Source organism: Panthera tigris, chromosome D1 (assembly GCF_018350195.1).
Source record: "Panthera tigris isolate Pti1 chromosome D1, P.tigris_Pti1_mat1.1, whole genome shotgun sequence".
NCBI classification, from domain to species: Eukaryota; Metazoa; Chordata; class Mammalia; order Carnivora; family Felidae; genus Panthera; species Panthera tigris.
The window spans coordinates 19,243,420-19,259,924 of record NC_056669.1 but is presented as its reverse complement, the minus strand read 5'-3'; the positions used below and the strand labels follow the sequence as shown (position 1 = coordinate 19,259,924).

General features: G+C 43.1%; 1 long non-coding RNA gene across 1 annotated transcript; it reads left to right on the top strand.

Annotated features, from left to right (window-relative positions):
• Positions 1–3,162: 3,162 nt before the first annotated feature.
• On the top strand, positions 3,163–15,789 carry LOC102955446. Its single transcript, XR_001511242.2, has 3 exons — positions 3,163–4,799; positions 5,827–6,012; positions 14,865–15,789. It is a non-coding gene; the product is annotated as an uncharacterized LOC102955446 (long non-coding RNA).
• Positions 15,790–16,505: the final 716 nt, after the last annotated feature.

The window sequence follows — 16,505 nt, the reverse complement described above, 5'->3', positions numbered from 1 at the left end:
GCTTTTTTTAGGTGAGCCTTTGGGAAGTGCCCTGATCTGAACTGGATTGTCAAATATGTTAATATGGGGGCGGGGACGGGGGAGGGGGAGGAGAAGATGCTGGCAGCTGACTTTGGGTTTGGGTTTTCGGTCCATAACAGGAGATACAACTATATTTTGACATGCCCCTCCCCCCCCCCAAAAAAAATGTCAGACAAGAGAATGTGAGAGACCAAAGAAAGGGAAAGGTGGGGGCCAAAAATGAAAAAAGCTGCTGGACAGGAGAACATTCTAGACATAAAAATTGGAGGAGGGGAGAACTAGAGGTGTTTCGAATGACAATGGGGGAGGGAAAGCAGTTGGTTGGGCCTTTGAAAAGGTGCCAGGAACCAAGAGCCAGGGGCAGTGGCAGAGGGGAAGGCCAGGTAGGACAATTAAAACGGAAATCTGGCCCCTTACAGCGCAGCTGGAAGCAGGGCTACAGAATTTGCTGCAGTGGGAGGTGGGGCCAGTCTGGCACAGTCTGTGGGTTTGAAAGGAGCTGGGCGGGTTGGGGAATGCCAGTCAGCCTTTGTAGTTCTGGGCTTGGGGAGGGGGTGCCGAATCCTGGGCTTCAGGTCAGAAGCCTGGCTAGGGTGGCTTTGGAGAAATTTTCCCTCTGCTCCCAAACTCTTAAAATGCGCTCATCCCTTCACTGGCCTCCAATCACAGCATAAACACGTGTCCTGGAGGCTGTCCTCCAGGAGAGGTTCCAGCTCTGGTACCTGTTGGCTGACCGATGGGGTCCCTCTCCTTTCCGATTTCCCTAGATACCCTAAACGGGGCTGAATACAATATCTCTACATATGTCCCTTCATCCTGCCCAAATGCTTCACATCTCCCAGACTCCTAGGGTTAATCCCAGGGACAACCTTGCTTTGAAAGAAAAAAATGTGCTGAGCCTACTAGAAGATTTGGAACTCAGAGGCCTCTGTCTGTCCCTGCTTCAGCCAGACCCCAGACAGCCGGCTCAAGGAGATGGACATTTACAGAGAAAGAAGCAGTAAGTTTATGTTTGTTGCTGTTTGTTTTCAAGGCTTGGTCTCTCTCCCCAGAATTAAGGTCCCTGAAAGCATGAAGCTTTCTCTTTTCTTTTCTTTTCTTTTCTTCTCTTTTCTTTTTTCTTTCCTTTCCTTTCCTTTTCTTTTCTTTTCTTTTTTCTTTTTTCACCCCTCTCCTTTCGTTTCTTTTTCTTTTCTTTCTTTCTCAGCAGAAGTAAATGATATCCCCTTCCCATCTTGGGGGATGATTCAGAAAAGCAATCGAATTAGAAAGGGTTTCTTCACTGGTGTTCCTATCTTGGGTTAAAAATATCTGAAGCTGATTTGTGCGTGCTTATTCTCAACACTGTAATATTTTAATGTGTATCTGCATTTGTTCAAGTAATTTGTACTGATTGTTCTTCTCCAGAATAAATACTATATATCTGGCTGATTGGTTGTAATTAGGATGAATTTGTCCCGGCACTTGCACGGATGTCTTCTTTGAGGATTTTTGCGCATATTTGCTGCTCATCAAAGGGAAGGCTAGAAGGACTTTGGAAGGAGGGTGTGGTCGGGCTGATTCAGCTTCCTTCCAGGCCCATCCCTGACTTCTCTCTGCTCCTCCCTCTCCCCATCTCCTACCCCGGCTCCACGCATCCTTCCTGAGCTAGCTGTCAAGGAAATGGCATATACCTTTCTTTTCTATTACCGCCTGTGTTAGACGGCTAGGTAGGCGACCGGTCCCTGCAAACAAACTCACTGCATTTGTTATCTGAGCATATTTTTCCCAAGCAAGACAGAGACCGGGCTATTGAATCTACTCCCTAAGCTCCTCTCACCATGGGATTCTTAGCCAACACGGTAATAACAATAATAATACTGTATTTAGAAACTCTCCAGCACATTTCCTCTCTGAGAGTCTTACAGATGTTAACTAATTAATTTTCACAACGCTCCGTACGAGAGAGGTAAATATTATTAACCATGATGGAATATACATATGTATATACGCGAAGGACAGCAAAACAGTTCACTTGCTTATCATGGTTCACTTGATATAGTAACTGGTATTTTTAAAACACCCATCATAGATACAATAATTAGAGATGTGCTTTTGTTAACAAAGCCACTACCCACTTCTAGCGTACCCTTGGGTACTAAATAATTACCCACTTTGTGTGGTTATCTAGCTCACTAATTACCCACAGAAATTGGGGTCAGGCGTTAACTGCTTGAAGTAAGGATCCTCCAAAGACATCGCTGAGTTGTGTAGAGAAAACGATGTGTTCGTAGCAAAACTTTCATAACTCATACATTTGTATAGCTTTGTAAGCAGAGTGAATACAGACAGGGGCGGATTCGCTGGGCGTGTGACAAACCGCGCTGAACTGTGGTTGCACACAGAGAGGGGTTTAGGGGAGTCTCAGAATTTCATTCTCTGCTTACCTTTCCTTTCTGAAGATGGGTGCACTGACGTGATTCCCATAATCTGGCCTTCGTGTGCAAGCACACTGAGACAATTGACGACTCTGGTTGGGAATGATTCATCTTGGCGTTACAGGGAGGCACCCAGTGAGTCAAAGATTTTTTTCTTTGACAGCTCCACCCTTTATGATTATTCTAGCATGTCTTTTTTTCTCATCAGTCTAGTGCAAACACACTATTAGCCAAATCTGAAAAAGATTCTAACCCAGTCCCCAAGCCTGCCAACCATGTCTTTCTCCTTCCCAATAACGACACACACACACACAAAAAGTATTAAAGGGAATCCAATGCTATGATTGTAAGTCTGTCTGGCTTTTTGTTGTTGTTGTTGTTGTTTTTTTTGCCTCTGTTTGTTCTCCCCCCCCCCACCTCTCCCCTCCCCTCCCTTCCCCTCCTCTCCTCTCTTCTCCTTTCCCTTCTTCCTCTCTCTGGGTCTCCTCATGTGTGCTTTTTCTTCTTCTTTTCCTTGGCATCCAGCTGCGTTTCTGCAGGTCTCCCAGTGAGAGACAAAGCACAATGTCTGAGTTGAGCACAAAGAAGCCACCTTTAAAAAACATCGACTTAGAGGAAACCTGTGTCCTCAGATATCTCCCTCCCTTCCCTGCTATTTACGGAACCCAGCGTTATACTTAACACAGCACTGCCTGTTGTCTGCGTGATTCCGGCCAGCAAACTCGGGTGGAGAAGGCAACATACCCACTGTGTGTGTAGATAGGTAGAGACCCCGATTTTCAGGAGCTACCTGCTTTCCAGGATCGATGTGTAGCCGAGCTCCGAAAACGCGTGCCACCAGAAATGATGGGAGACACTCCCCTGCTCAACTCAGGATGTCTTTCATTTTTATCTTCTGCCACTTTTTTGTCATCTGAATTATTACTTATCATTACCAAGGGGCTGTAGGCTGATCAGTGGAGGGTGCGTGGATCTGATGGACATTGGAGGAGAAATACTTCAGAAAGAAGGAAAATGTCTGCGGTAGAAGTAAAGGGGTAGGAGAGGCCGCAGTGAGTGATGAGTCCATTGCAGAAGCCAAGTGGTAAATTAGTGCATATGGCAAAGATAGTCAAGGAGCAAAGCCTGCCGCTGGAAGGAAAGAGATTTTGAGCGTTGTCGTCATCTCATGCCTGAATAGAGTGCGTATTTTAAATAGGGCTTGGAATCACTGCTCTTCGTGCCTCTAAACGCCGATTGCAAGGAAGTATTTGGGGGCTGTTGACTTTCTGTCCGTAAAGAAAACCCAGCAAGGCTCACAGAATTCTCCACCTGCACACATACAGGCATAGGTGCTCTAAATGCCCGGTGGGATGCGGAACCATTAGGCGGAGAACTGCGCCCTGGTCTCCTCTTCTTCACTCCTTTCTCTCCCCCCCTCCACTCCTCCCCTTTCTTTTACCCCTTCTAGAAAACGTGATACCTGATCTCTGGGTCTAGCAGGCTGAGGGTTGTTTTTTTTTTGTTTTTTTTTTTTTGTTTTTTTTTTCTGTATTCGTATAATACAATGTCTGGCCTTCCCCCTGACCTGCTGGTGTATTTTTGGTCTCATTAGCAGTCAGGGAGATGCCTTAGTGCATCCGGGGCTGCGAGTCAGGGATGAGACACTACAACGGAGAGAGAGAGCGAGCACGAGAGGATATTAGAAGGGAGGCTTGTCTCCAAGATATGGAAGGAAGTGAGAAATGACAGGACCGCAAGCTTTGTATGTAGGAGCCTGGCAGGGCGGGGGAGCGGCGGGGAAAGCCAAGTGGATTCTCAGAAAAGGAGGGAAGCCGTAGATAGAGCTAACGGTGATTAGAGGGGGGATATTGATTCCTTATTCTGCCAGAGATTTAAGCAGGCATGCGAGGAATCTGCACCATGGTTGGCAAAAGGAGCCTCTGTAACCAGACACTCGGGCTTTCCAGGAGCCCAGGGAGAGAGCTGAGAAGAAAGGGGGCAGTGTGGTCTAGGAAAATTCAACTTGTCGCTGATTTGTGCCTGATGCTTGCTGTCCGTCAGCAGCCTCCCTTACAATCTTTTTTTCTCTCTCTCTCTCTCCCTTTTTTTCTTGCCTTCTCCTTCACTGAAGCCTAAGGGAGCCAGCAAAGATTAAATGTGCTTTCTCAAAGGCGGCCACTTCACGCTGCTATGTCGAAAAGGCCATTATTATTATGATTTTTAATAGTAAAAGAAAAAGGGAGAGAGAGGTCGAGACAGGGAGAGAGAAGCAAGGTAGGTTGATGACGGACTAGCCTTTCTGAGAGGAAAAGGAAAGTGAGAGAGAAAGGAGAGACCCTGAACTGAACGGAAGATTGTGCCTGAGAAGAACCTACGGAGGTGAGAAAAAAAAAAGTTGTCTTGGAGATGGGGGGTGGGGGATGCTGAGTAGACCCTGTACAGAGGGAAAAGCATCATCTAGTTGTCTTGCTGTTATGATTCTATTTTGGAAGAGTGGGGGAGAAGAGGGGAGAGCCTGGAGTTTTAACGGTTTCTAGTTGCATATGGAAACATCTACCAAATATTTAGCATTTTTACTAAGTGCCCGGGGCCCCTCCAGTGTCTTCCTTGGAGGGGGCTGCTTTGTCATTCTCTTTGACTAGCCAGCCATCTACCTTGCTTAGGCTGGAATAAAGAAAAAAAAAAAAGAAGAAGGAAGGAAGGAAGGGAGGGAGGGAGGGAGGAAGGAGAGAAAAAGAGAGAAAGAGAAAGAAAGAAAGAAAGAAAGAAAGAAAGAAAGAAAGAAAGAAAGAAAGAAAGGGAGAAACACAAGGAGGAAGAAAAATTTTAAGAGTCTTTCCACCCACTTCCCCTCCCTTTCCTTTCGGTTTTGGAGGCGGCACAAGAACCCCTGGCTTGGGGAAAACTCAGCTTCCAGGCAGATGGGAACAAGCGACTGTCTCTCAGGTACAAAACCGGTAGCTTCTGCGACAAGAGAAGGCAATTATGCTTCTGATTCCTCTGAAATATTGGCAAGAGGCTCCAAAGGTTCGGCGGCGGCGGCGGGAGTGGGGCGGGGGAGACGGATCTCCCCAGCCTGCACCCACCCCTTCCCCACCTCGCCTCCCAAATGACAGCCTGGTGCTGGCTCTGGGTGATTTGGCCTTGGCCTCAGCCAAGCAGCTGATGAAGACGAGGCCCCCGTTTGCAGGACTGGCAAAGTGCACGCTAAAGAAAGAAGCAAGGAATTTTTTAAAAGCAGCTCTTGGGAGGTTTCTCATTCTTAAAAAAAAAAAAAAAAGAGAGAGAGAGAGGGAGAGAGAGAGAATTAAAAACGTTTTTTTCACTGAATATTTTCAAAATTTGATCAGTCCCAGTCCCTCCCTCCACTTGCACCAAATTGCCTTTTTTTTCTCCCTCGTCAAAGCATGAGCTACAGAGTTACAGTCTCGAGATTTGGTGTATCGCTTCCTGCCCCCGCCTCCCTCCCCGCCCCGATGTCGGTCCTCTGTTGAAACACCTCGCCCAGGCTAGCGCACTGCGAGCTCCCATTTCCCCCCCTTGCTCGGAATGGTGTTGCACGAGGGCTGCAGCCCTGCTCCGCTTCCAATGGGTGAGTTTAAAACGCTATTCGTATTTGTACTTCCACGGCCTCCAAGCCCTGTGTCTTGGGTCTTCCTCCGAAAACCTGATTTTCTATGATTTTGCATGCGGCATGCTTGCCCAGGGGGAAAGAGATGCCTCCTATTTTCTTTACCGTCATCTATGCTAGTTGTAAGTTAAAGCTCCAAAAGGACATTTGATCCTTCTTTTAGACCTTGGTTTTGAAGACAGGGGCGTTCCTGGGTCTATGCATATGATTTTCCTTGTAAAACTGGATTGCCCAAAGCGTCAAAGAGTTTTTTGTGTTTGTTTTTTTTTCTCTGATATGCTCGCGATCGTATGTTCAGGTACGTATATGTGTCCACAGAGAGTGCGTGTGTGCATATGAATGTATCGTATTTACGTGGGCTCTAAATTTTGTGACCTGAGGAAGCTTCGAGAGTGAGGGAATACCCTGCCACCTGTTTGTGGCCTTTTTGGTCATGAACCTGGACCAGAACCTGGCTGTGGTTCTTGCTTTGCCTTGCTTTGTCTCAAGAAAGAACAATTTTCCTGCGCTCCTCTCAATCCCTGAGACCCTAACTTGTGATGTTTACCGTTTAAATCCACGGGTTAGGCTCTTGGGAGCTGTGAGTCGTGCTTGTGCATCCTGGAAATTGGGTGGAACTTCTTTCTTTAAAGCAAAAACAAAAGAAAAGAAAGTTTGTCTGAACTGACGGAGCACGGCTCAGAGGTTTTCATTGTTAGATGGGGTCAGGTGAGCAGAAAGTGGCCGCTCTCCTGGATTTCTGGTGAAGGAGGTATACGTTCTGTTAGAGGAGCGTGTTGGCTGCTGTGCGTACGAATGTGTATCACTGATGCCCAAGGCTTGTGGAACTCATCTACCGTGGTCTGTTTCTTGAGAGCAACACGCAGTACTATCCGAGCGTAACAAGAACAGCTCAGTACCTGGTGCTTGACCTCAGAACATAGCAGCTGAAGTCCCAGCATGCCCCGTGCCTCCAACTTTGAAACTCAACAGTTAATCTGAAAATCATGTCCAATTAAAACGGGCATGTGGACATGTTACACACTCAGTCCTCACACGTATGTATCACATATACGGCCGGACAGTGAGCACACAGACGCAGATGGGGGCAAACCAGGAGTTTGGGCTAAAATAGTAGTAGGCTAAAAATTCGACTCTTGCTACGCTATAGGGAGGATGAAATTGATGGTGTTCATGAGGATTACATTTATGGTACTTTGCGAGATTTTAAAAATAAGAGAGACAGAGCCTGCGTGCCTGGCGTCCGTTTTAAAATGTTACACGCTGTGAGTTCAAGAGTAATAGGCGTTGGAAATATATTTTCTGAATGTATGAAAGCAAAGAAATAGCAGCATGCACACAATATGCAATTATTGTATCTTTTAGGAGTAATCAAAGGGTGGAAAAATTTATCAGGATTTAAATGTAATCCAACAAAGTTACGTATAACACCAAACTGTACCTTTAAAATAATCTTAAGGTAATTTGTCAGCATTACCTCGTCTGCAGTTTTCAGAAAAACGGAACTTTCTGTGACAGAATAATTTTAGTGATTTAGATCTATCTCATAGCTGAAGAAGAGGAACATTAACTTACCTTTTCTTTGTTGTGAAAAACTCCAATATACAATTTTATTTAGACAGTTTTGGTATTCTTGGGCCAACACTTGTCTCGTATTTTTGGAAAACACCTAAATCACCCCTGACTTCTAATGCTTTCTTCTTTTAAAGACTTTGTATTGGCTGTAACCTCATTTTATACGTGTAGTCGAAGGTTAAGGAAACTGTTCTTTTCCTGTGTGTGTGTGTGTGTGTGTGTGTATGTATGGGGTTTTTTTTTTTTTGAGTGTTTATTGCAATTTCAGTCATTGACTCCAAACCGTAGTCAAGAAACCATTTTGTATCAGAAAACTGAATCGAGAAAATGAAGCGTGCAACAATTGCACTACGTCTTTTGTTGCGACCTCTCGTGCAGTTGTACTATTTAAATATTACTTTCCAGCCTTGGGGAGCCTGAATGGGCTTCAGAGAAAAGAGTTATTTGATTTTCAAGTCACCTTCGGTTTCTCCACAGTGGATTAATGATTTTTTCCCCATCTTAAGCTGGTGTGTATGCATAGGTATTTGGAAATGATGGAAAGGCATCTATTTAACTTATGGATCTATATTACCGCATGATGCATATCAAATATTTGCAAAACATTTGGTGCTTTACTAAGTCAAAATCTATCTGCAGTCAGTTCTGTAAAGATGGACTCATGGGCCAATAAAAACATGCTGGATATCATTCTTCTATGATTTTAAATGGGAACAGGATAGTAATTTAATACAAGTGATACAGTTTGTATTCCAAGGCTCTCTTTTGGTTTTTGTTGTTTTTTTTTTTTTTAACATGTTTTCAAGTGGATTGCTCATGCCCTGAGGTTGCCATCACAACTGATCACACGGGCATTTAGCAATGCACAGCGACGCACAGGATTTTGAATTTCAGCAGGGGACTGCTCGAGTGTAAGGGCAGGTTTCTCAACACCCCTTCTTCCTCACCGAGCCCATCAGCGAAGTTCAGTGAAATGAATAACATAATTGGTGGTTGGTTCAATCACTACCAGTCTAGACTAGCCCAGACGCATCAATTAGAGAGAGCTGTCTTTTAAAGGGGGAGTGCAACCGAAACAAGCCGGGCATTATTGATACCGATCTTTAAAAGTGCAAATCCAGCTTGGCAGATAAAAAAAAAAAAAATAAGGCGGGGAATTGGGGGGGGGGCGCGGTTTGCGTTGCAGGAAGAAAAGAAAAAGACGTGAAGTGGAGCTTTCGGACACAGAAGGACAGGAAGCTTGAGAGAAAAGGAGCGGATAATGAGTGAAATGCAATGCAACACCTCGTTGGAACACACAGTTACAATTCAGTTCACAGGGCATCCTGGTTCACCATATTTTTAACTAGATTCTCCCCCTCCTCTTTTTTTTATTCCTTTTTTTTTTTTTTTTTTTTTTTGCCTCTGTTTCCAAAGAAATGCCAGCTCTACACCAAGGCAGTTGGAAATTTAACAGCTTTTAGGAAGCTCTACTGAGAAGAAGGCCAAGTAATACGAACCAGCCAAAACTCCTTTTGCAACATTTTTCCCCAAAAGAAAAACACACAAGATGTTTATTTTTGAGTCTCTAATTCTACCTTTAAAAAAAAAAGAAAAACCCAACTGTACTAATGACCAGGACTCATTTTAAATCCTGCACCTGGGAACTAATTTTATGGGCAAGACACCTTTAGGTAAACAGCTCATAGTTTTCTGTTGAATACAGTAAAATGATGAAGAATGTAACAAAAGGCTTTGGTAATTTGGTGGTGGGGGGGGGGGGTTGATGGATAAATACCAGATGATTTAGAAAGCGTTAGGAACACATCAAGCCCCAGGGAAAGAAAATGTTTGATTGGTATTAATTAAAACACTGCTAATATATTCTAATAAAATCAAATTTAACATTCTAAACTAATCCGCTTGGTATGTCAAAGGAAAAGAAAAGTATTATCTTATTTGCATCTCTGCCATCCAAACGCATTTGCTCATTCAGCAGAATTAATTTTTATCACCAGCCTGTTTAATCTCCTCACAGATTTAGTCAAACTTATTCTTTCAAACTAAAAGGGATCAGGGGAGGGAATCCATGGAAGGTATCGGGGAGACTAGCGACTGTATTTAGTACTGGCTTTATATTTTACCACGTCCTTTCCTCTTCATTCCCTGGTACTGGGGTGTGGAGGAACCCACGATGCTGCAGGGTGGGGAGGGGGGGTGAGGGATGGTTAATTTTCCTCCCTTTCTCTTCTACCTACTGGATTATTGGGGGATTTCAGTTGCCAGATTATTTGAGTGGCATTTATTTCCACGACCGATGTTGCTCCGTTGATTAAGATCTCATTTATTTCTAATTTCAGAATCTATTTTGTTACAAATTCGTGATGCGTTGGGGCGGGGGGGGGGTGGTGGAGAAAAGGCTTTTGCACTACATGCCAATTTCCTCTTCTCAATTCTTTGCAACTGTAGTCCTCCTAGGAGAAAGTGGGGAGGTGGATGTAAAATTCTATTTACTAAGAGCTGAGTTCTTTGTTTCCTTTTTAAGTCGGAATGTCTACAGCAAAATGTGTATTTTCTGAAACGGCGAGTTTTGTGCTCTTGATGGTTAAACTCTCACAATGGATAAAAACTGTCCCCAAATGACATCACGGCCAAAATGTTTCTCCTCTCATTAGCCTCTCATGACTACGATATCCTATGGAAAGATGTGCCCAACACAAAAAAATGAATGGGCCGTAAATATTGAGGGCCGCGTTGGCGTCTTTCAAAAGTGGGGGATTTTGCCCACTTATCAAGGGGATGGAAACTACCAGACTACAGTCCTGATGATGCTGCCTTTTTTGCTCCATTGCCTTTTTCAGTTCTTCAACGCAAAAGAGCAATCGCAGTTCGGTTTCACATGTATTGTTCTATAATCCAGGCAATAAATGCTAATTAGTAATGCTCAAGGATCCGACCATTCAGAGTAATTATCATAATTTACTTCTTCCTTGTTAAAGACATTCCTTGCTGATTAAAAAAAAAAAAAAAAAAGATTCAATCGTTTTACCATTGCACTGCAGTGGAAATGCAGTGGGGAGAGGTCCAAGGTATAGTAATTCCATCCTGGCTGCGTTTGAAGTCGCCGACATGTGCCTTTTAACTTCTTCCAAATGGAATTGCAACTTAATTTCTAAAAAGAGATTCATGTAAATGCATAAAGTTTTGCATGGGCACCAGGAATGTATGATTTTATTTTACAAACCCCAGGCTCCTCCTTCCCGGCCCACCCCCCTTCGAAAACCACTTACTGAGTAGAACAAAGGAAACTGCTAACTCTAGAGGCATCATTGTGAACAGCAGTAGCATGATAAAGTATGTGATATGACAACATATTTCATTGCACAAAAGTGCAGATAATTAAATAATTCAATAGTAACCCTGACTAATTAGCAGAAAGATCTTCGAGGAGGAATCAAGAAAATGGATCCAATCAACTTGAATAATACGCTCCACTCTCCAAGATCACAAATATATATTTGGTTATTTGATAATTGATTGATTCATACAGCAAGCTGAGGACAAAAGCCTGTTCCTCAACATGGAGCTTTGATCTGGCCTCCTTTTTCGGACAGATTAATCATATGTTCTATAAGAGCGGAATTGAACGGAGGGCCCTCTGTTTTCAATCAAAGATATAATCCGCCATTCAGTTGCATAGTTCTCTTTTATCAGGTGTTCTAAAAAATTGTGAGCCCCTTAGCTTTTTATATCATTGCCTCAGACTCTACATGGGAAGCCTCCCCCATGTTTTGTAATGAGGATTGTGTTTAAGTTTGTTTCTTCTTGCTGGAAGCAAATAAGGATCCTATGCACAGAAGGCAGAGGATAAATAACCATGCGGAATATTATATTTGGTGGAATCTCCCCCCTCCCTTGGTTAATCTATCAAGGTAATATTCCCAGTTTCATTGTTCATTGGTCCTTTCAGGGAGAGCTTCAGCTTTTACTTGAGGGTTGTAAGCACATTAGAGGAATAATTCTCTCTGGATACTATGGAGAAGGAGCCACCTGCAAGATGTTGATGCTGTTATTGAAATCTCAAGTGGAGTCAGCTTTCAAAAAATTAGATATTAGATACATCCGATATAATTTGCAATGTGTAATTATACTAATGCGCATATAGTTGTGTGTGGCTTTACATGTTGCCTACTTGAGATTCCCACCCCCCCCCACCCCCCTTGGGTATTGCTCATCATTTGAAATGGCTCCTGACTAGAATGTTCTTAAAATCAGCTTTAAAAAAAAATTCCTCGCTAATTGATCTAAGAGAAAAAGGGCTCCACGGTCTGTGTTCCCATGCAAGAATGAATGGATGTGCGTGACCTTGATGTTGGAAAGTAATGGTCTCTAAGAGGGTTATCATTGTGGACATTGGGATGAGTTGTAAAATATTTGCTACTCTTTACTGATTTACTCTTCATCCAGACTGTGGACAATTTGTGAAGGGAATGGAGAATATTAGAATGGTAAATCTTACTCGTAAGAAATCCATTTCCTTTACTGGGATGAGATAAAATGCCAGGGAAATGGCTTTAGGCAGAGATAATCATTTTTGATTTAATCAGAGCAACCAAAATCATAACGATAATAACTTCTTTTCCATTTTTCCTCCATCTTGCGTGGCACACGACGAATACCTAAAACTCTGCCTTCGGTCATTTATGCACTAACATCAACTTCCCACCAAGGAGCTGACCCCCGAAGATCTAGCCACTAAGGAAAAAGCCAGACAGTGCAACAGTGAGTTTGGTCAGCCTGGTGCAAGACACTTGCTCTACGCTCCGTAGGTGAAGGTGCTCTTGATGCAAATTTGGAGAATCATTACCATCAGATCACGGAGGGACCCTGAGCGAGGCTACGCAAACATCCCAATTTATGCTTATATGTTCGGGAGACAAAAAGGAGTCCAAGGGAGGCTCATCTTGAGATGATATAAGAGATTACTCATTCCAATTAAGTAGGCAGAGGCCCCAAAGAAGGCTGGCTTGTTAAACATTTGACTCATACTAGACACCAAAATACGGTGGCTCATATTTTTATACCATTTGTTCCTCAACAGTCATTTTAATAATGGGGCCCATATCATGAAGGAGGCGCTCTGCATGGGCCATATCTATGCAACACCAGAGCGATGCGTTGTTTTACTTCTCGTTTGCTCACGTATACAAGGACTTTCCCGTATTAGCTACCCCCAAAACTGTGCCAAGCGTCCTTCTTGACTCTAATAGCATTTTGATGTATTCACAAGTGAGTCCTGCACACGTGTGTCAGGGGCTTAGCGACCCCCGTCCCCAACGATGTTCACAAAACACTGAGTTCTAAAATACAGACCTCTGTAACATACATTTTTAATTACTCTTCCGAGATCAGTTGCTGCATGCTTGCTCAGCACAGAAAAATACCTGTTAACGATATGTCATACAGGGTTATATTTCATGTTTTAGGAAAAAAAAATATCGTACCTGCTATCTAGAGACCCATCGTCAACATATCCAAAGTGTTTTGGGCAGATATGTGGCAGTATATCAGTGATACGTGTTAGTATATCTCTTTTGCCGTGCCTAACTCATTATGCACCTTCATTGTGCTGGCATAATGAAAAGGCTGACAGTAAGGGCTTTCGTTACATCAAAATCCACCTGCAAAGTATATTTCATTCATAATAACTTTTGCAGCATAAGAGAAACACGAATACAGCTCTTCCCGAATATCCTTATCTGCAAAATGAGTGGGTTGGATGAGTTGGTCTCTAAATGTTTTTGCAGCCTTAAGGATGTTTGAAGTTGCTCTAAAGTATAGAAATAGAAGAACCATTCCAGGACCCTGGAATCCGGAGTCTGTTTTTACCAACAGTTGTCCTTTAAAGTTATATTTGATTCCACCTCCAGGTACTTTATTTACTAACATCTTTTGCCTTGCTGCTAAAACAGTAAAGTCTGAAGTTCATTTTCAGGAAGGGCAGAGACAAAAAAGAGGAACAGCTGAAGAGTGAAAAAAGCTACACAGTGGGAGAAGGAAATTCTTGATCTGACTTCTAAGCCCATGTCCTTCAGCATTAACACAGAAGAAACCCAGACAAGCACCTGTCTTTCTATTTTAAGACCATAGTCTTTGGTCCTTCTGCCTTCATTTAATTTCTTGCAGCATGGTTTTGTTTTACCCCATTGGGTTGACGGCTTTGAGTTTCACATTTCCCTTTCCATTCGATTTATCTGAATCATGTTAATATTCCCTTCAAAACCCACAAAGTCACATTAGCACGCCACGTTTCCCAAATTGAATCTTAACATGTTCAGGACCTCCTGAAAATTGCCCTGCCCTATTTTCTAAAGCCACTCCGAATGTATAATCTCTCCTTGAATTAAGCAAGCCTGCTCTTCCTGGCTTCCCGGTCTTTGAATGAGCTCACACACTGCTATTCCTCCCCGCGCACTCTGCTCTCCACCACTGGTACCTTTCAGCAACCTTTCTCTTCTTTCTTTCTTTTTCTTTCTTTCTTTCTTTCTTTCTTTCTTTCTTTCTTTCTTTCTTTCTTTCTTTCTCTTTCCCTCCCTCCCTCCACCCTTTTTCTCTCTCTCTCCCTTCCTTCCTTCCCTCCTTCCTTCCTTCCTTCTTTTCTTCCTCCCTCCCTTCCTTCCTCCTTCCCTTCCTTCCTTCCTCCCTCCCTCCCTTCTTCAGTCTCTCCCTTCCTCCCTCCCTTTTGTTCTTCCTTTCCTCCTTTCTTTCAGTGGGCACCGTATGTCGTGCTCTGAGCCAGGCACTAGAAATACAAACACAAGAAACTGACATTAACTCCTAAAAATTTCAGTGACTTCATTCACCCCTGCGTTGCTAAGCACTTCTGTATCCACAATTATTTTACTTTGCCTTTGGTCTTTAGATTTATTTGAATTTGTCCTTAATGTCCTGTGTTCTTTTGTTGTTTTCCTACGTGTCCTATTTCAGTAAGTTGCCTGTTGGATAACCCTGAAGCTTTTCTGACGGAGCTTTTTCTCCCAGAGTGATTAGCGTGGGGTGCTCACACGCTCAAGCAATGCTGTTGCTTGACTGGTCCTTGAGCGACGTGAAGAGCGAGAAAGTGCTACGTCTTTCTGGTGATGCAGCATTTCACGTGGAGTTAGAAATAGCATGGCCCCCCAAAGTATCGTTACGTTTACTTATTTTTATCGAAGAGTCAATGTGATAACTTTCTGTGACATGTTCTGTTATTTTTTTAGTTGTGTCGATGTTCCTTTCAGCTGGTCCTATAGCCCCCCTCCTCAGGAAGGTCTCCCCAGGGAAAGGACAAAAACTTCAGAGACACAGCCGCACTGATGGACGCTCAAGCCAACAATGGAGTTGAAACAAAGAAAGAGATCGCCTGAAGACACCTTCCCTGCTAAGCAGCACACCCCAAATGGCGCAGTTGCAGGCAATAGAACTCTCAGAACAGGAGACCATGTTTTCAAGAACCAGACAAAATTTAACAGTGACATCTAGATTTCTAAAGAGCCAAGGACTTTCCCTTCCTCGTGTGTATTCCTCTGTTTGTATTTAAATTCAGTGTGACATTCATTTCTAAAATATTTTCCCGGGAAGAGTATGTTTATGAAGGCATCAATGTTTTTACAACAGAAAATTGCACACAGGTGTTCATGTGGTAAGGAACAATTTTAGTGCTATAAGAACATCAATTTTTAGCCACACACGGTTTGATCTTAAGAGTGACCTGAAGGAACATAAAGTACTTTTGAAATACCGAAGTAGTCAGAGGCAATCCAAAGGATAACATAGTGGACATTATCCCACCTGACACAGACCAGTCAACCATTCTTTTAATCCAGCAAAATAGGTTCGCTGAGACATGATCCCTGCCTCTAAAGAGTTTAAGTTTAATGAGACCGAGACACACAAACTTTTGAAAAGATAGTAACCAATCAGGTGCATTGATGTTAAGACCACAGTAAAACTAAAGAGATAATAAGCAAAGAGTTCAGAGGAGGTCACCATAATCTGGGCAAACCTGGCCTGTTTAGGGAAGAAAGTTTCCAAAGGAGGAAAACACAAGATGAATCTTAAAGGGTAGTAAGATTTAGGGGCACCTGGTTGGCTCCGTTGGTAGAGCATGCGACTCTTAATCTCAGGGTTGTGAGTTCAAGCCCCACATTGGGCGTGGAGCCTACTTACAAAAAAAGAGGGGAGAGGTATTAAATATTTAGATAAATGGAAAGGAAAGAGAGAATAGATTGCTTTAAATGAATGTAATGTGAGCAGAGCAAAGCCATGGAGGAAGGAATCTATGTGGTGAATTTGGGAATTATGAGTATACGTGTCTAGTTGACATTGAATGCCTGCATACATAGACATACACGGTAAGGACTTTGCACACACACGTCCCCTCTCCCACCTTGGGTGTCACCTAGAAATACCATCTTGTTTTCCACAAAAGCAAGTGGGAGTGATTGGTGGTAATATGAGAACTTATGATTTTACTTTTCACTTAATAACAATTAGTATTTATCGAGGTCTTAATGTATGTTAAGCATTTGACGTATGAACTCGCTTAAGCCTACAGCTCAGAACAGCCCTGCAAGATAGGTACGATTATCCCTGTTTGGAAGCTAACATTTAATGAGATTAAGCAACTTGCCAAACTGCCACGCACAGGGTCCGCACTCAGAATTGTGACCGTAAATCTCATGATCTGAAGCACGAAGTCCCAATATTGTGATCAGTGTTGCAGTGTTACCACTTCTGTATTCCCCGATAGTTCTTTATGGTGAACAAATAGCTATGACATTCAGTTATCCCCTCAAATTTTTCAGTTTTCTGCTTAAATGACATTAGAGCGATCGAAAGACTTTTCATGGGAGAAAACT